Here is a 21,581-nt window from a genome sequence, read left to right on the forward strand (position 1 = left end):
ATTCTAGCTGAGAAATATATTGCCTAATCTAAAGGCCAAAAAGCAGAGATGATAATAGGAGAGTGGGTTCCAGGAGCTCTGAGCTCTATCAATCTGTCAATAAAACACCAAAGCTTCCAAAAATTTCAGGACACTGTTAATTAATCAAATAGCCACTCAGTGTATATGCTGTATATATTATTTGTCCAAAGTAGTTAAGTTCAGGTTTAATATTTCACAAGTAAAATAGCCAGGTTACTGAAGCAAATTTTAGAATTAAATGTACTGGATATTTTGGAATCACGTAGACCCAGCCTATATAAAAAAATCCTGGCCAGTGAGTTGGTTGGAATTCTTACTAAACAAAAGCCATAGCACTTTGTCATGGGGTTGAGTTTAGTTTTCCTACCACATCTTTTTTTTCAAGTGAGTCACTAGAACAACATCCCGACCCCACAATATGTTACCAACAAAAGCACATCTTTATTTTTCTCTGGTTTCTCTTTGCAGCCAAGCAAGGCTTTGGCCATATTATATTCATCAGCGAGAAATCCCCAAATACCAAGCAGCATACCAGCATCTGCATGGGCCGTGGATTTAGGACAGATTTCAAATCCTGGAAGAGAGACTCAATCTCCCCCTCTTCTTGGGCATGCTCTAGAGCAAACAATGATTTCACTGACCCATGGCAGACTTAACACTTTGTTTCTCCGGAACAGAAAGAGATCTCCAGCCGGTTTCATTTGTTGAGCATGGCTGTGTACAGAGCACAGGAAACTGGCCTTTGCAACGTGCAGAAATGAGTCTTGGGTTTGGTGTACAGCCTTATTCAAATCTCTCAAAGCCAGAGTTCCTACTGAGACTTATGCTGAGTGTTTACATGTTAAGACCAGATGAAACTTTTTCCCTTTTCCAAGTCAGCACTGCTGTTCTAAGGGGTCAGTCAACAGTGCTTACCTTTAGCAATGGATGTTGCAATCACCCAAAAATAAGATATGGGTATTGAACAGATGGAGACCCATTTATCAGTATCTAGCAGTCCGGGTGTCCATACACGTAGACCTTGGTGAGGGGGTAGGTGTTTTCATTGACTTCGATCCCAAACCACAGCAACACTGTCTCCTAGTCTCCTGCACGGTGAGCTACCGAGTGGCCATGGAGGACCAGGAAGAGATTGACAGGAATGCCAGATGTGTTTGACCCAGGATAGGGTGTGGCTTTCCACACACAGCCACAAGCATCCCTTGACAAGCCTGGAGCAGCCAGAAGGAGCAGACACGGGCTTTTGTTGTATTTAAGCCAACAGTTTTCTTCCCTTCTGAAGAGTAAAATCAGAAAATCTCTGAGTCGTTAGACTGAAGGAAGACAGAAATCATAATCATACTTCGAGATCTCCTGAATGGAGAACCAAATGGTCCAAAATAGCTTATGGTGGGAAAAGAGCATATTCAGCTCCACTACTGTCATAGTATTGAAATATCTTTCATCTATGCTTTAAGTCAGGCTAGAATTAAAACTCAGTATCTGGAGACAGCATTCAAGAACATCCTAGGTTATTATTTTTTTTCTGGCACTATTATGCCCTCTATGCCTAAGACTTTCCTTACTGCCTAAAGAGATCTAAGATCCTCCAGAGGATATTTTTTTTTCCATTTTCCTACCTTTAAAAGGAGAAATTCTTAACCAGTTGTTGACTGTTGAGGCTCCTTGGAAGTCTTTTTGCTTCATCCTCTTCTGAAATGATTAGAATATCTAGATTCTCAAGTTCCACAAAACTCAGGGTGTCCTTGGTGCTTTGCCTCTGATACCTTAGTCTAAAGCTCTGCCGCTCATGTGACATGTGTGCAGGTTCCTGGTTCTATCATTACTAATTGTTTAAACCTGGGCAACTTGTTGGGAGACACTTCTCCATGGGTCTCTGTGTGTCTTCACACCTTTCAGGCAGAGGCACTGACTACCTTTGTTTTAGAATTTGTTTCAAGCATGTTTGTTTAGTAAATCACCTTTGAAGAAGGAGACAGTGTCTCCTTCTGGAGCAAAAGGCAGGCATGTTAGTGTCCATTATAAAAATTCCTGTAACTCATTATACAATTCCTGTAACTCAGTCTATGTGTGTGCAGGTCTCACCGGACCCTCTTCAGGTTGCTCTCTAGGAACTGGGATTCAGGAAATTGGCAAACGAAAATGCTGATACTCTGTCTACTGCTAGTGCTGTGAGCAATAAAGTCCTTTGTTTCTTACCCAGAAATCTCCTGTCTTCTGCAAGCTTTGATGAAACAGGCAGGGTAACTTGCTGGCTTTCAAGTATGGCAAAATAACAGACCATTGACAGTTTTTGACACTTTTAAAAATAGTATTAATCCTCAGTTTCCTCATCTGTAAAACAGACTTTAAAAATAGTACTGACATATTTGTAGTGAGGATGATAAGCCCTATACTAGTCATATACTAAGCCCTCAAGAAATATTTGCTCTCACTGTTATTAAAGTGATACATTCACCCTTTACCTTAAATGACTAAATTCTTATGTGTAGTCTTATTTTGAAAGAAAAAACTTCTGTTCAAAGATTCTGTTAAGAAACATATAACTTCAAGATATCCTTCCTCAAGTATAGTTAATTTTAGAGCCAATTTCTTTCATCTGTGAGATTCACACTTTCTCTTCTCAGTTTTTTCTGCAGAACAATTTTATATAAAATCTTGAATGGATCTAATGTAGAAGCTTACATTCAAAAACAAAAACATTTCCTTTATTTGTTTCCATGGAAAGAAATGTGAAAAAGGAGATTTGTAGAATAACTTTCTTAGCTTAGTTGGGCTTATGATTAAAAATTTAACTTCTAAAACATCTTGTCTTTACTCCTCAAGAGAACTGGATGAAGGCACAATGGAGAAGCTGCTTTCAGCTGAACATATCTGGGTGACCATGTGAGAGCCCACGTCTAATGTGTGAGAGCCTATGTCTAATGTGTAGCTTTATTGCTGCCCTTGATATATGAAGATGGGAGAGATATACATTGTAGATATAATTGTGTTACTCTTTCTCTTAAAATGCCTCCTTGGATTCCTTTTACTTACAGGGAAAAGTCACAGTTGTTTGGCCAGGTTTTTCAGGCCCTTCCAATCTGTCCAGCATCTTTCTACCCAACACAATCCTAGTCATCTTTTTTTTTTTTTTAAATAACCTTGACATATACTTTTTTTTTTCAATTTATTTTTTATTTTTGGCTGTGTTCGGTCTCCGTTGCTGTGTGCGGGCTTTCTCTAGTTGTGTCGAGCGGGGGCTACTCTTCATTGCGGTGCACGGGCTTCTCATTGCGGTGGCTTCTCTTGTTGCAGAGCACGGGCTCTAGTGTGCGGGCTTCAGTAGTTGTGGCACGAGGGCTCAGTAGTTGGCGGCTCACGGGGTCTAGGGTGCAGGCCCAGTAGTTGTGGTGCACGAGCTTAGTTGCTCCACGGCATGTGGGATCTTCCCGGACCAGAGCTTGAACACGTGTCCCACGCATTGGCGGGCAGATTCTTAACCACTGAGCCACCAGGGAAGTGCCTCCCATTCATCTCTTGAGGGTCAGTTCAAGTTTCTCTTTCTCTGGGAGCCTTCTTTGCATCTTCTAAGTAGAATTGGCTGATCCTTTCTTTGTCTGACTCACATTCTTAGTTAATTTCACTATTCTTACCCTTAAAGAATTGCTCTGTCTATAGAATTTGTCTATGGTCTATTTCACCTAACTGATTGCTAGTGTTGCTTGAGGGTAAAGATTGTCTTACTCATTTTTTATATCTTCTTTGATATGCACAGTGCCTGGCAAATGGTAGGTTTTTTTCTTATCGATGGAGCATAGCATGGGACTGGTCAGCTCTTTTGAGATTTAAGCCATAGGGTTTGTTTCCTTGGCACTTGGTTAAACCTCAGTGCTTCTTAATACTAGTTGCTCATTGGAACACATGGAGAGCTTTGGAAAAATTTCCAGTGTGTGAGCCCAGGGACATTGACTGCACCTAATCTCATGGATTTGGATTTAGTTTGTTTTAAGTGGAGTCCAGGGGTTGTTAATAATAACAGTAAGTGCTTACATAGCTCTTACTATATAAGGCAATATTTCAGGCACTGTTTACTTACATTAATTTATAAGCATTTTTTTTTGAAAGCCAATATTGAGAACCACTCCAGTCTGGCTAAATGGCAAGAAAACATCATTACTGAGGTTGAAGTAAAATAATGACACATAATGATACAACTAAGCTGGATTCTTTTAGCAGAGCCTGTATTTTTTATTTGTTTGTTTGTTTGTTTTAGTTTTTAATTGAATAGGGGAGTAAAAAAGCAATCCCAATGTGTACAACTGTGATGAGTTGTGGTTAGACCAGAAAAAATTTTCAGTGACTGCAGGAAGAATTCAGATCGCAGAAAGAGATGTTAAACATTAAGAATCACTTTTCTAGTTGAAGGTCCAGCTCTCATGGGACAGCACTTTATTAACCAATTTCCCATAAAAGTTTGTCTTTGCTCACTGGAGCTTTTCACTTTCGAAATGGAAGGGCTAATTTGACTGGACATATTTGCAGCTATTTAAAGGAAGTGTAACATCTGGAAAAAAAGAGACTGTAACGATGAAAGTAAAGCAATATTATAAGAGATTGGACTGAAAATGGTCCCAGGTTAAAACAGTAAGTGTAGAGCAGTAAAAGGGGGATTTTATGTACCATATTTATTTATGAAAAGACTTTTTTTCATATAAAACATATTATAAAAATAGTTTGCTTTTGCATTAAAACACATTTTTCTAGCTTTCTTAAGGAACATGATTAGTATGGTTCGGGCCACCCTCAGTACTGCACGTAGCTTCCTTACTAACCTTTTTGGTGCTTTTCTCTCTCCTCCCATACATCCTTCATGCCTGCCAGGTATCTGTCATCACCTACCCAGGCGGTGCATGGAGGGTTAACCTCAGTGAGGCAAGACACGTGTGGTCCTGGGCCTGTAATAAACCTGCCCACTTGGGTGGTACAGGGAGTGGGGAGAAGAGTGTCAAAAAATTCAGTGTCTACAGAGCAAGGCAACAGGGAGTCATTTGATGGCAGCCATTGGGTATCAACGGAAGCTGGAAAAACATGACCACATGGAAGCCAGATCAAGCGAGACTGGAAGATGTACCCAGACAGTAGAAGAGGAGTCATGTCTGCCAGGCTATAGCCATAGCAAGTTGGATTTTACTTCCTGTGGTAAAGGAGTGTTGTTTTAGGGATCAATCTCCACCCCATATGTCCTGAGGTCAGTAGGGCTATAAATAAAGTGAATAAACCAGGGCCTAATTACTAGAGTTGAGAATAGGGTGGATGTGGTCTTAAAATAAGACACACTGTTTTTAACCCTTAGGCACAAACTGAGAGGCAGGTAAGTCAGAAAAGTGACTTGATCCTAGGTCTCAGAATCAAACCAGAGTTCCTTAAGGGACCAGGTTTTACCTATAGGTGATGATGGTCAAGTAGTTTAGATGTAGGTAGAAGATGGATGCAATGTTTGAGGTACAGACAAAGTCCATCTTCTTAACACCTAACTCTTGTCTTTCTGATCCATTTTCTTCAATTGTTTCCTATAGATTATAGAATAAACCAGTCTCATTAATCTGACATGTAAGCTTTCTATAATCTGGTTTCAACTATTTAATTTATTTTTTCACTTTTCCTTATCATATCTTCTTCCCCCAGCTCCTATACCTACTTGCTTTGCATAGAGCCTACAATTCTATAATCCAGACTAGTTAAATATTTTTCTTTGTCTGAACACACCATATACTTTACTGGCTTGATGCTTTTCTCAAAATTTTCTCCTTCTTATCTACCCATTATGTAGAAACCATCCCTAAATACCAAATGTTGGCAGTAATTTATTTTTTCTCTTTTTATTTCCCCACCTCTACCACTGACATGTCTTTTCAAGTGAAGTCTCATGTTGGCGTGATTCATCTTAATGTTTCTCATGAAGCCCGGTATAGTGGGAAAGACAAAAACAGAGGTTTCTAAAGACCTAATTTATTGACCATATTTTTGACATTACATATATTTTAAAAATCACATTGGATCGCGCTGCCGGTGTGCAAGATGGCGGTGAAGAAAGACAAGAAGCCTAAGTAGTCAACCTGGAAGTTTAATTTGGACCTTACTCATCCAGTAGAAGATGGAATTTTTGATTCTGGAAATTTTGAACAGTTTCTGTGGGAGAAGGTTAAAGTGAATGGAAAAACTGGAAATCTTGGGAATGTCATTCACATTGAACGCTTCAAGAATAAAATCACAGTTTTTTTCTGAGAAACAGTTCTCTAAAAGATATTTGAAATACATTACCAAGAAATACCTTAAAAAGAACAATCTTCGTGATTAGCTTCGTGTGGTTGCATCTGACAAGGAGACTTATGAACTTCATTACTTCCAGATTAGTCAAGATGAAGATGGATCCGAGTCTGAGGACTAGATGAAGCCATCCCTTTCAGGGCTTTGCTTGCTAATAAAACAAATGAAGTATACAAGAGAAACCTCTTGAAATGGACCTTTAGTTTATCAGTGAATAAAAAACATTACTCTATATGTTAAGCATTCATCTCTATGATTTAAGTGTATGCTGTTTATATGGTGCTGGCTTTCCTTTAATACTTTAAAAAAATTTTTTTTATTGGAGTGTGGTTGATTTACAATGTTGTGTTAGTTTTGGGTACACAGCAAAGTGAATCAGTTACACACATGCACTCCTTTTCTTTTTTAAGATTCTTTTCCCATATAGGCCATTACAGAGTATTGAGTAGAGTTCCCCGTGCTATGCGGCAGGTTCTTATTGGTTATCTGTTTTATGTATGGTAGTGTGTACATGTCAGTCCCAATCTCCCAGTTTATCCACCCCATCCTTATCCCCTGGTACCATAAGTTTGTTTTCTACATCTGTAACTCTACTTCTGTTTTGTAAATAAGTTCATTTGTACTCCTCTGTTGTTGTTTTCTTTAATACTTTCTGTAAGCAGTATTTAAATAGCCTATAGCTAGTGGAATTTCTTCCAGGATTTCTGAAGTGTACTACTTTTACAAATGTCCTTGAGTTAAAGTATAGAGTGAAAAAATAAAGCACAATTTTGGGTATAACTTTATATAATAAAATATTTAAATTCTAAAAAAAAATCACATTAATTTACATGTTTTGAGTTCTTGTAGACTTTATTGGATTTGAAGAAAACCCCACACTCTTCTTAAGCAAACTCTGTAGTCTTATCAGTAGACTTAAAAACAATTTGGAAAATTCAGATTTTAAGAATTTTAAAATGTAGTTGCATAGCATATGTATGTATATTGTGAAGTTTACCCTTGAACAGCCTAGGTTTGAACAACGCCAGTTCAAGTACACGTGGATATTTTTCAATAGTAAATACTACAGCACTACATGATCTTTAGTTGGTTGAATCCGTGCATGTGGAACTACAGATATGGAGGAACCATGTAGATGGAAGGCTGACTATATGTTATACATGGATTTTCAACTGCACAGAGAGTTGGCGCCCCTAACCTCCACGATGTTCATGAGTCAAATGTATCTTCATTCTGTTATATAATATAAAGACTTTTGTGTATGATTGGATTTTCATAATATTCAGAAAGGCAAAACCATGATAAAATCAATTTTGTGAGCTTAGAAGAAAAATGATTAACTTCTATTAAAAAGTTCAACAATAGGTCTACTCATTACCTGGAGCCATTAATTTAGAGTAATAACAATTACTGAGTAATTGCCTATGAATGAGAAGGGGTTGCTCAGTATTCAGAAGTTATTCTCAGTTTCATACAGATCAGTGACTCTCAACAAGGAAAGATTTTGACTTGCCTCTTAGGGGTATCTGACAATATCTGGAGACGTTTTGGGTTTTCACAAATGGGAGCAGTGCTACTGGCATCTAGTGGGTAGAGGCCAGAGGTACTGCTAAATGTCCTGCAATGCACAGGCTACTCCCCCACAGCAAAGACCTATCTGGTCCAAAATGTCATTGGTGCTGAGGATGAGAAACTGGATATAGACCAAGGCTAATGTTTGGTCTGTTGAAATTGACTTTATATACATATATATAATATTTAAAAATACAATATACAAATCTATACAATATATATGATATAATATACATAAATTTATATATATAACATATATATACAATATAATATATAATATATATTTTGTCAATGACAGTATCAGCCATAGAAATATATTAGTTTCAGAAAGTAAACTAAAGTTAAAGTAGAAATTACATAAAGCATAATTAAGATGTAGAGTTATGACCTTTCAGAGATTGTGGATTCTTATTACACTGAAATGTGCTGGTTTGAGTTTTGCTTAAGTAAGTGAGCCCGATCCTCTGTCTAAGACATAATTTAATAATCCCCAGGCTTTTGTGGTGGTCATATAAATTGTGATTATTTTGGTCTGGGTTCACATGGGGTTAAACTACATGTCTCCATGGTCTCTCTGAATTTCAGGTTTTGCTTGAGGGAGGAATATGGTAAATGGGAAGATGGAGGTAAGGTGATTAGTCTGCTAATCAGCTGTAACGTTGGAACTTTTCTTCCCTTTTAAAGCTTTTCATCACTTGGGCTTTTAAGACTTTCTGTCAAACGACTTATAACCCAAACGACTTATAGAAAAACTCTGCAAGGTGAGGTCAGTGTGCACTTCAAGGCCAGGACAGAAGACTCTACTCCGCCATTTGTTTTCACTGTTTGGTTTGGCCTCTTCCATTAAACCAGATGGATAAGCAGGGCACATATGGCATATGAAGTGGCTGGGCCTCCCGGCAGGCCTGAGCTGTGGACTCTGAGGCCAGTTGCTGTGCATTCATGTTTGAGTTCAAGATTCTCCTACTCATTTGTGCAGGGCAGAGGTCAGGCCCATCTGAGTTTAGAAGGAAGTATCCACTCTGAAATCCACAATGTTCATCAAGAAGGAAAACACCTTCAGTTGCAAAGGTCTTCTCATCTGTGATCTGCTTTTCTTTTCCTTTGTGTCACTGGGCTCCCAATTCCTGACTCAGGCTGGTGGGAAATTCCCAGTTTGAATCCAACTTGGGTTGAATTTTCTTCTGCCTGGCCTTGTGGATGCTCCTGGAGGTAGAGAAACTGCTCTGTGGACCTGTAAAGATCGGGAAGGCCAAGGCCATCTCTAGTGCTGACACTCATAGCTCTGGGCCTGGTGGCAGGTTTAGCCTGGGACCATGGTCAGGTGATTAGTAGACACACTGGTCCCATTGAGGGGTAAATTTCCTCAGCGAGATGGTGTGGATCAGGCTGCTACCATAATTTGTTCACTTTTGCTTCTGTTGTAGTTCGTGGTCATGGTAACTTTCACATTTTACACAGAGGTCCTATATTTTGGAGGCTGTAGTGGTTTTATGAGCTTATAAGTGGTGATAAGCATAGATTTTGGAATCAGAAAGTGTCCATCACATGTTAGCCGATAAACCTGCAAGTTACTTAACCCCACTGAGTCTCAATTTCCTCATCTAAAAATGGATAGAATAGTGCCTCCATAACTAGATCAGATCAGATATTGTATTGTGGTGTGGTAAGAGTATGTCTTCCAGAGCCAGACTGCTTGGGATTTACCCTGGCTCTGCCATTTGCTAGCTGGTTGGTCTTGAACACAATGCTTTATCTTTCTGCGCTCTATGGAGATAACAATAGGATCTGCTTAGAGGGTTGTTGTCAGGGTTAAGAGGCTGAATCACTTTGCTGTACACCTGAAACTAATACAACATTGTAAATCAACTGCACTCCAATAAAATTAAATAAAAAGAGAGACTATATGTTGGGCATCTTGAAGTACTTAATGACCATTAGTTAAGTGATTATTTTGAGGGTGAAAATACTTTTATAAGCAGAGAAATCTTTTTATGAGTATGTGTTTATTCCATACATGCATAGCATTTATAAATGTACTCCATAAAAACTCTTTTGAAAGCCCTAAAATGTTGCATGATCTGGGTGATTTCTCAGTTTTCCACTATATTGAGAAGTTATTTCAGATACATAAATGGCTACTTATAAAGCTAGACCATTGTGTTTGGTACTGTTCTTCGAATTGAGTAAAGTTTGAGAAAAGTGTGCACACACACTTGCCTACATGCTTTATGATGGGTGTAGGTGGAAATTGGGTCTAATGAAATCAAGCAATTGAAGGAAACCTGTCACTCTCAAGACTGTCAGAAACCCTGGGTTCCAGATACCTCTGGAACTGAAGATCTCTTTGCCACGATGACTCCAAACGATCTGCTCTACAGTTGGCAAGTTACACTGGAATTAATGAATTAATTAAATTGCAATATAGTTGACATACAATATTATGTTGATTTCAGGAGCACTACATTGTAATTTGACATTTGTATACATTATGAAATAATCACAACAGCAGCCATCTGTATCCAATTATTACAATATTATTGACCATATTCCTTAAACTGTGTATTACATCCCTATAGTTTATTTATTATATAATTAGAGATTTGAACCTCTTAATCCCCTTCACCTACTTTGCCCTTAACCCCACACCACTTCCCTCCAGCAACCATCTGGTAGGCAGGACTGGTCCCTATATCGGTTGGCTGCAAAGTCTGGCTTTGTTAGGTGTCTGTGGGCCCACTGGAGGGCAGGGCCACGTCCCAGTGCAGCTGTCTGCAAAGCCTGGAGGGCCTCGGGTTTGGAGATGACCCAATGGTAGGTGGGGCTGGGTATTTGCCCGGCCGTCTCAGCAGCCTTGAGGGTGTAGGGCTGGTGCTGGCCCTCTGACGGATGGGGCCGGGTCACCACACAGCTGTCTGAATGACCTGGGGGGCTCAGGACTGGTGCTGGCTTACTGGTGGACAGGTAAGACGCTGGCACTAATAGGCTGGAGAGAGGATTCCAAAATGGCACTTGCCAGTAAGTTGTTATTGTGGTAGAATGAGCTCCCCCAAATGGCTGCCGCCAGGGTCTCCATCCTCACGGGGACTCCCACTTTCCTCCCGCCTCTCTATGATTAGCAAGTGGGTCTGACCCAGGCCCCTTTCAAACTACTGCCTCTGCACTGGGACTTGGAGCTTGTGAGCTTATGCACATACCCTGTAAGAGTTGGAGTCTGTTTCCCAAAGCCCTCCGGCTCTCCTGAACTAAGCCCTGCTGGTTTTTGATATAGGACCCCTGCTCTGGGGAGCCCAGTGTGGGGCTTTTACCTGTCACTCACTGGGGAGAACTTCTATGATTATGATATTCCTCCCACTTTTGGGTCACCAGTACAGGGGTGTGGGTCCTGAGCTACACCGTGTCTCCAGCCCACCTACCTATCTCGTTGTGGTTCCTTCTTTATGTCTTCAGCTGTGGAAAAGTTTTTCCGCTAGTCCTCACGTTGTTCTCATACCTAGTTGCTCTGTGAGGAGCTGTGATTTTGGCGTGCGCATGGGAAGAGGTGAGCTCTGGGACTTCCTACTCTGCCCTCCTGCCCCTGGATCTGCACCAGGTTACACCTGTATTTTCTCCTTCACTGCCATGTGCTTGTCCACTCCCAGAGGACCCCCCATGCATCATCCCTCCCAAACCTCCAGCTCCACTGGAACCAGCTATTCATTTCAACTCTTTTCTTCTATACTACTCTGGCTAGGACATCAAGCTCATTTACATCATGCATGTTTTAAAAAGACTTCAAAGGAAGACCAGTTAGCTCTTATACTGCACTCAGTTCCAACAAGTTTGGGTCTTCAATACACTGCAGGTACACTTTCTGGTGGATATTATTGTTTTCTTTAATATTTTAATTTAATTTAATTTATTTTTTTATACAGCAGGTTCTTATTAGTCATCAATTTTATACACATCAATATACACATGTCAATCCCAGTCACCCAATTCATCACACCAACACCCCCCCCCCCCACCGCTTTCCCTGCCTGATGTCCATACATTTGTTCTCTACATCTGTGTCTCAATTTCTGCCCTGCAAACCAGTTCATCTGTACCATTTTTCTGGGTTCCACATATATGTGTTAATATATGATATTTGTTTTTCTCTTTCTGACTTACTTCACTCTGTATGACAGTCTGTAGATCCATCCACGTCTCAACAACTGACCCCATTTCGTTCCTTTTTATGGCTGAGTAATATTCCATTGTATATATGTACCACATCTTCTTGATCCATTCATCTGTCGATGGGCATTTAGGTTGCTTCCATGACCTGGCTATTGTAAATAGTGCTGCAATGAATATTGGGGTGCATGTGTCTTTTTGAATTAGGGTTTTCTCTGGGTATATGCCCAGTAGCGGGATTGCTGGATCATATGGTAATTCTATTTTTAGTTTTTTTTTTTTTTTTTTTTGGTGGTACGCGGGCCTCTCACTGTTGTGGCCTCTCCCGTTGCGGAGTGCAGGCTCCGGATGCGCAGGCTCAGCGGCCATGGCTCACGGGCCCAGCTGCTCCGCGGCATGTGGGATCTTCCCAGACCGGGGCACGAACCTGTGTCCCCTGCATCGGCAGGCGGACTCTCAACTACTGTGCCACCAGGGAAGCCCTATTTTTAGTTTTTTAAGGAACCTCCATACTGTTCTCCATAGTGGCTGTATCAATTTACATTCCCACCAATAGTGCAAGAGGGTTCCCTTTTCTCCATACCCTCTCCAGCATTTGTTGTTTGTAGATTTTCTGCTGATGCCCATTCTAACTGGTGTGAGGTGATACCTCATTGTAGTTTTGATTTGTATTTCTCTAATAATTAGTGATGTTGAGCAGCTTTTCATGTGCTTCTTGACCATCTGTATGTCTTCTTTGGAGAAATGTCTATGTAGGTCTTCTGCCCATTTTTGGATTGGGTTGTTTCTTGTTTTAATATTGAGTTGCATGAGCTGTTTATATATTTTGGAGATTAATCCTTTGTCTGTTGACTCATTAGCAAATATTTTCTCCCATTCTGAGGGTTGTCTTTTCATCTTGTTTATGGTTTCCTTTGCTGTGCAAAGGCTTTGAAGTTTCACTAGGTCCCATTTGTTTATCTTTGTTTTTATTTCCATTACTCTAGGAGGTGGGTCAAAAAACATCTTGCTGTGATTTATGTCAAAGAGTGTTCCTCCTATGTTTTCCTCTAAGAGTTTTATAGTACCTGGTCTTACATTTAGGTTTCTAATCCATTTTGAGTTTATTTTTGTGTATGGTGTTAGGGAGTGTTCTAATTTCATTCTTTTACATGTGGCTGTCCAGTTTTCCCAGCACCACTTATTGAAGAGAGTGTCTTTTCTCCATTGTATACCCTTGCCTCCTTTGTCATAGACTAGTTGACCATAGGTGCGTGGGTTTATCTCTGGGTTTCTATCTTGTTCCATTGATCTATGTTTCTGTTTTTGTGCTAGTACCATATTGTCTTGATTACTATAGCTTTGTAGTATAGTCAGAAGTCAGGGAGTTTGATTCCTCCAGCTCTGTTTTTTTCCCTCAAGGCTGCTTTGGCTATTCGGGGTCTTATGTGTCTCTATACAAATTTTAAGATTTTTTGCTCTAGTTCCTTAAAAAATGCCATTGGTAATTTGATAGGGATTGCATTGAATCTGTAGATTGCTTTGGGTAGTATAGTCATTTTCACAATATTGATTCTTCCAATCCGAGAACATGGTATATCTCTCCATCTGTTGGTGTCATCTTTAATTCCTTTCATCAGTGTCTTATAATTTTCTGAGTACAGGTCTTTTGTCTCCCTAGGTAGGTTTATTCCTAGGTATTTTATTCCTTTTGTTGCAATGGTAAATGGAAGTGTTTCCTTAACTCCTCTTTCAGATTTTACATCATTAGTGTATAGGAATGCAAGAGATTTCTGTGCATTAATTTTGTATCCTGCAGCTTTACCAAATTCATTGATTAGCTCTAGTAGTTTTTGGTGGCATCTTTAGGATTCTCTATGTATAGTATCATGTCATCTGCAAACAGTGACAGTTTTACTTCTTCTGTTCCAATTTGGATTCCTTTTATTTCTTTTTCTTCTCTGATTGCCATGGCTAGGACTTCCAAAACTATGTTGAATAATAGTGGTGAGAGTGGACATCCTCATCTTGTTCCTGATCTTAGAGGAAATGCTTTCAGTTTTTCACCATTGAGAATGATGCTTGCTGTGGGTTTGTTGTATATGGCCTTTATTATGTTGAGATAGGTTCCCTCTATGCCCAATTTCTGGAGAGTTTTTATCATAAATGGTGGTTGAATACTGTCACAAGATTTTTCTGCATCTATTGAGACGATTGTATGGTTTTTCATCTTCAATTTGTTAATATGGTTTATCACATTGATTGATTTGCTTATATTGAAGAATCCTTGCATCCCTGGGATAAATCCCACTTGATCATGATGTATGATCCTTTTAATATGTTGTTGGGTTCTGTTTGCTAGTGGTTTGTTGAGGATTTTTGCATCTATATTCATCACTGTTATTGGTCTGTAAATTTCTTTTTTTGTAGTGTCTTTGTCTGGTTTTGGTATCAGGGTGATTGTGGCCTCATAGAATGAGCTTGGGAGTGTTCCCTCCTCTGCAGTTTTTTGGTAGAGTTTGAGAAGGATGGGTGTTAGCTCTTCTCTAAATGTTTGGTAGAATTCACCTGTGAAGCCATCTGGTCCTGAACTTTTGTTTGTTGGAAGATTTTTAATCACAGTTTCAATTTCATTACTTGTGATTGGTCTGTTCATATTTTCTATTTCTTCCTGGTTCAGTCTTGGAAGGTTATACCTTTCTAAAAATTTGTCCATGTCTTCCAGGTTGTCCATTTTATTGGCATAGAGTTGCTTGTAGTAGTCTCTTAGTATGCTTTGTAGTTCTTCGGTGTCTGTTGTAACTTCTCCTTTTTCATTTCTAATTTTATTGATTTGAGTCCTCTCCCTCTTTTTCTTGATGAGTCTGGCTAATGGTTTATCAATTTTGTTTATCTTCTCAAAGAACCAACTTTTAGTTTTATTGATCTTTACTATCATTTTCTTTGTTTCTATTTCATTTATTTCTGCTCTGATCTTTATGATTTCTTTCCTTCTGCTAACTTTGGGTTTTGTTTGTTCTTCTTTCTCTAGTTCCTTTAGGCATAACATTAGATTGTTTATTTGGGATTTTTCTTTTTTCTTGAGGTAGGCTTGTATAGCTATAAAATTCCTTCTTAGAAATGCTTTTGCTGCATCCCATTAGGTTTTGGTTCATTGTGTTTTCATTGTCATTTGTCTCTAAGTATTTTTTGATTTCTTCTTTGATTTCTTCAGTGATCTCTTGGTTATTTAATAATGTATCATTTAGCCTCCATGTGTTTGTGTTTTTAATGTTTTTTTCCCTGTAATTTATTTCTAATCTCATAGTGTTGTGGTCAGAAAAGATGCTTGATATGATTTCAATTTTCTTAAATTTACTGAAGCTTGATTTGTGACCAAGATGTTGTCTATCCTGGAGAATGTTCCATGTGCACTTGAGAAGAAAGTGTAATCTGCTGTTTTTGGATGGAATGTCCTATAAATATCAATTAAATCTATCTGGTCTATTGTGTCATTTAAAGCTTCTGTTTCCTTATTTAGTTTCTGTTTGGATGATCTGACCATTGGTGTAAGTGAAGAGTTATAAATTCCTCCACTATTATTGTGTTACTGTCAATTTCCTCTTTTATAGCTGTTAGCAGTTGCCTTATGTATTGAGGTGCTCCCAAGTTTGGTGCATATATATTTATAATTGTTATATCTTCTTCTTGGATTGATCCCTTGATCATTATGTAGTGTCCTTCCTTGTCTCTTGTAACATTCTTTATTTTAAAGTCTATTTTATCTGATATGCGCATTGCTACTCCAGCTTTCTTTTGATTTCCATTTGCATGGAATATCTTTTTCCATTCCCTCACTTTCAGTCTGAATGTGTCCCTAGGTCTGAAGTGGGTGTCTTGTAGACAGCATATACATGGGTCTTGTTTTTGTATCCATTCAGCAAGCCTGTGTCTTTTGGTTGGAGCATTTAATCCATTCACATTTAAGGTAATTATTGATATGTATGTTCCTATTGCCATTTTCTTAATTGTTTTGGGTTTGTTTTTGTACGTCCTATTCTTCTCTTGTGTTTCCCACTTAGAGAAATTCCTTTAGGATTTGTTGTAGAGCTGCTTTGGTGGTGCTGAATTCTCTTAGTTTTTGCTTGTCTGCAAAGCTTTTGATTTCTCCATTGAATCTGAATGAGATCCTTGCTGGGTAGAGTAACCTTGGTTGTAGTTTCTTCCCTTTCATCACTTTAAGTATATCATGCCACTCCCTTCTGGCTTGTAGAGTTTCTGCTGAGAAATCAGCTGTTAACCTTATGGCAGCTCCCTTGTATGTTATTTGTCATTTTTCCCTTGCTGCTTTCAATAATTTTTCTTTGTCCTTAATTTTTGCCAATTTGATTACTATGTGTCTTGGTGTGTTTCTCCTTCAGTTTATCCTGTATGGGACTCTCTGCGCTTCCAGGACTTGGATGGCTATTTCCTTTCCCATGTTAGGGATGTTTTCAACTATAATCTCTTCAAATATTTTCTCAGGTCCTTTCTCTGTCTCTTCTCCTTCTGGGACACCTGTAATGCGAATGTTGGTACATTTAATGTTGTCCCAGAAGTCTCTTAGGCTGTCTTCATTTCTTTTCATTCTTTTTTCTTTATTCTGTTCCACCACAGTGAATTCCACCATTCTGTCTTCCAGGTCACTTTTCCGTTCTTCTGCCTCAGTTATTCTGCTATTGATTCCTTCTAGTGTAGTTTTCATTTCAGTTATTGTATTGTTCATCTCTGTTTGTTTGTTCTTTAATTTTCCTAGGTCTTTGTTAAACATTTCTTGCATCTTCTTGATCTTTGCCTCCATTCTTTTTCTAAGGTCCTGGATCATCTTCACTATCATTATTCTGAATTCATTTTCTTCAAGGTTGCTTATCTCCACTTCATTTATTTGTTTTTTTTTTTGGGTTTGATCTTGCTCCTTCATCTGGTACATAGCCCTCTGCCTTTTCATCTTGTCTATCTTTCTGTGAATGTGGTTTTTGTTCCACATGCTGCAGGATTGTAGTTCTTCTTTCCTCTACTGTCTGCCGTCTGGAGGATGAGGCTATCTAAGAGGCTTGTGCAAGCTTCCTGATGGGAGGGACTGGCGGTGGGTAAAGCTGACTGTTGCTCTGGTGGGCAGAGCTCAGTAATACTTTAATCTGCTTGACTGCTGATGGGTGGGGCTGGGTTCTGTCCATGTTGGTTGTTTGGCCTGAGGCAACTCAACACTGGAGCCTACCTGGGCTATTTGTTGGGGCCAGTGGCAGACTCTGGGAGGGCTCACACCATGAAGTGCTTCCCAGAGCTTCTGCTGCCAGTGTCCTTGTCCCCATGGTGAGCCACAGCCACACCCCGCCTCTGCAGGAGACCCTCCAACTCTAGCAGGTAAGTCTGGTTCAGTTCTCCCCTGGGGTCACTGCTCCTTTCCCTTGGTCCTGATGCACACACTACTTTGTGTGTGCCCTCCAAGAGTGGAGTCTCTCTTTCCACCAGCCCTGTTGAACTCCTGCAATCAAATCCTACTAGCCTTCAAAGTGTGATTCTCTAGGAATTCCTCCTCCCGTTCCCGGGCCCCCAGGTTGGGAAACCTGACATGGGGCTCAGAACCTTCAGTCCAGTAGGTGGACTTCTCTGGTATAAGTGTTCTCCAGTATGTGAGTCACCCACCCAGCAGTTATAGGATTTGATTTTACTGTGCTTGCACCCCTCCTACTATCTCATTATGGCTTCTCCTTTGTCTTTGCATGTGGGGTATCTTTTTTGGTGAGTTCCAGTGTCTTCCTGTCGATGATTGTCCAGCAGCTAGTTGTGATTCTGGTGTTCTCATAAGAGGGAGTGAGAACACATCCTTCTACTGTGCCATCTTGGTTCCTCTGGTGGATATTCTAATAGATTATATGAAAGGAGCATTGCTCACTTCTGTGCATGAATTTTATGTAATCTGTTTGAAAAGAACAAAGAAATGCAAAAAGGATTATGAAAAACAATATATTTCACGTCTTATGTTAGCAAAGTTTTATTTCCAGATAAAAAGAACCACATGTTGGATTAATAAAAATAATTTACCAAGAGATAATATACGTATGATGGCTTAATATCCCTTCCTGAATATAATTAGGTTTTAAGTCATAAAAAGATGCTAAAACAAACTGTAAATGTTTCAAAGACTCTTTGTATGAAAATAAATTTCAGGATTGTGTAACTCAAAATGATTTCATTTAAAGTTTAGCTTGCATGTGGTATGCTTACTAAAGGGGAAGGGGATAAATAGGGGTTTGGGATTAAAATATACACACTACCATGTATAAAATAGATAACCAACAAGGACCTAATGTATAGCACAGGGAACTATACTCAATATCTTGTAATAACCTATAATGGGAGAGAGTATAAAAAAAAGAATACATATTTTTATATATATGTATAACTGAATCACTTTGCTGTGTACCTGAAACTAACAGAACATTGTAAATCAACTATATTTCAGTAAAAATTTTTAAGAAAGAGAAAAGAAGGTTTATTTGGCATATGTTGCTTTCAGTAAGCTAAAGTAAAAAGGGTTTGATACCACAGATGTTTTATAATTAGTTTATCCAAATAAATCCCTAAAATGGTTTGCTTTATTCATATAGTACAGAACTGAAATGATTTAGCTTTTAACATTGCAGATGTTTGGAAAGATTTTCAAAGAAATGGTGGCATCACAATGAAATTAGGGCACAGTGAGGAAAGATCTTCAGAACTTCAAGACTTCTTTCAAAATAGAAAAACACATTTAAAATTGCTCAGGTTTTCCAGTTCATTTGGCCTGGGCAGCTTCCTGCATGTCTTGTCATAACTACCATGTTAAATTTAGTTGTATGTTCAGAAAATGGAGAAAAATGTTCACCACTGGCAGGTGAAAACAGGAAATAAAAATATTGACTTGGGATGTTCCCAGGACAATTAAACAGCTAATGAAAGGATTGTAGTTCCTAAGGCCACTCTGAATAGGAATGTGGGCATAGGTACCTAATTTGGTATCCAGTTGATTCCAGTTCATGATGCGTATAATTTCTGGCTATGTGAGCCACATTGCAAAATAGTTTGTATTACGGTAAAATAAAAAAAGTGCCTCCTAAAGGACTTATATTTTTAGGATAACAGCAGAATCTTCTCTTTTGGAAACACCTGGAACTTTTGGAAATGCCCAGTCTCTCATTTTTATTCCAGCTCCAAACAAAATGAGTACACATCTAATCACCAAAAGCATTGTCAACCTGGAGGACCAAGCTGCTTTGGATCTAATATGACCTCAAACTAGAATAGTTAGATGTGGTGGTAACACTCTCAGAAATTAATATATCATTTGTTCAGGTTCAGAATAGAACACCATGAGAAATTATTTGGAAAGGATTTCTTTAAGAGAAAGCTATTCATCTAGGAATCTTTTATGGAGGACTTACCATGTCTGAGGCACTATGAAAAGAGAGAAAAATAGTGTTTACATTTTTATGTAGGAAAGTTAAATTTGGTGGAATTTACTGAAGAGTTGATGACTTTAAAAAATTTTATTTTATTGAAGTATAGTTGATTTACAGTGTTGTGTTAATTTCTGCTAGAGGTGATGACTTTTACTTTCATAAATATATAAAGGCAATTGGCTATTTTTGGTAGTGGTTTTCAAGATTGATGGCAAAATGCATCAGATACTTGCTCGGACTGCATTTTGATTAAGATTTTAATCATTCAGACTGGGTCCATTTTGTTCGCAAGAATTGTTTGTTGAATCCCTTTCTTACGGATGACGTCAGAAAAACAACTTTTGTTATAAATCACATCTAATGGGTTAGATTGGAACTCTCAGTGCCAGGAGAAGGGAACGGGAGGAAGAAGTTTCAAAAGCAAGAGTAAGCAAACGTAAGTCTTAGAAGTTCTCAGAGGCTAGGAGTCTCAGAGGGACAATAAAATCCCCCAACCCCTTATACTCCCACCAGATAAAAAGATGTTTGGGAACATGAAAAGCTGGAAGGCTTCCCTTGCCTCTTTCTTGGGGCCTGGGAAAATGACCGAGAACTCTGCCTGACGACCTCGTCATATAATCAAGATACCAGAATATTTACCCCTTAAATGGAGAGAAGTTTTACTCAGAAGCCAGTGGTCCCTGAAGAGTTCTCTCAGTTGTGATGAGGGGATGCCAGGGAGAAAGTGGGGCGGGGGAGGTGAATGCAGAGCAGGTGGACTCAGCAGACACCTCAGAGGATGCTGGAGTGGAAGGATGATCAAGCAAGAGGCCAACCACCAACTTAACTCCAGACAGCTTCATCCCCTTCCCATGACTAGACACCCCATGTGGCATAAATTGACTGAGTTTATGCCTCACTTGACTAAGAAAACTCTGAAGTGGTTGAGAAAAAATCTTGGAATCGAGTTAGCCAAGTTTCAGTCATCTAGCAACTAAGCTCAGAGAGATACGTTATTTTACACATCTGAATTTTGTTAATTAAAAATATTGTACTATGAATGGATAAAGAAGATGTGGCACATATATACAATGGAATATTACTCAGCCATAAAAAGAAATGAAATTGAGCTATTTGTAATGAGGTGGATAGACTTAGAGTCTGTCATACAGAGTGAAATAAGTCAGAAAGAGAAAGACAAATACCGTATGTTAACACATATATATGGAATTTGAGAAAAAAAAAGTCATGAAGAACCTAGGGGTAAAACAGGAATAAAGACACAGACCTACTAGAGAATGGACTTGAGTATATGGGGAGGGGGAAGGGTAAGCTGTGACAAAGCGTGAGAGAGGCATGGACATATATACACTACCAAGCGTGAAATGGATAGCTAGTGGGATGCAGCCGCATAGCACAGGGAGATCAGCTCGGTGCTTTGTGACCACCTGGAGGGGTGGGATAGGGAGGGTGGGAGGGAGGGAGACACAGAGGGAAGAGACATGGGAACATATGTATATGTATAACTGATTCACTTTGTTATAAAGCAGAAACTAACACACCATTGTAAAGCAATTATACTCCAACAAAGATGTAAAAAAAAAATAAAAACATTTTACTTACAAAGATTGCCATGACTTCAGTGAATGGGCATTATTTCCTATGTGGACCTAGAGATGATCATACTAAATGAAATAAGTCAGACAGGGAAAGATAAATATCATATGATATCGCATATATGGGGAATCTAAAAAAATGATACAGATGAACTTATTTACAAAACAGAAACAGACTCACAGACTTAGAGAATGAACTTATGGTTACCAGTGGGGAGAGGAGGTGGGAGGGTTAGATGGGGAGGGTTAGATTGGGAGTTTGGGATTGACATGTACACACTACTATATTTAAAATAGATAACGAATAAGGACATACTCTATAGCACAGGAGGCTCTGCTCAATATTATATAACAACCTAAATGAGGAAAGGATTTAAAAAAGAATAGATACTTGTATATGTATAACTGAATCACTTTGCTGCACACCAGAAACTAACACAACATTGCTAATCAACTATACTCCAATATAAAATAAAAATTAAAAAAA

The 21,581-nt window shown here is 39.0% G+C and overlaps 1 pseudogene; it reads left to right on the forward strand.

Moving 5' to 3' along the window:
• The first annotated feature begins 6,081 nt into the window (after positions 1-6,081).
• LOC132500226 (ribosomal protein eL22-like) lies at positions 6,082-6,545 on the forward strand (annotated as a pseudogene).
• Positions 6,546-21,581: the final 15,036 nt, after the last annotated feature.

The sequence above is a fragment of the Mesoplodon densirostris genome, chromosome 12, assembly GCF_025265405.1.
Source record: "Mesoplodon densirostris isolate mMesDen1 chromosome 12, mMesDen1 primary haplotype, whole genome shotgun sequence".
NCBI classification, from domain to species: Eukaryota; Metazoa; Chordata; class Mammalia; order Artiodactyla; family Ziphiidae; genus Mesoplodon; species Mesoplodon densirostris.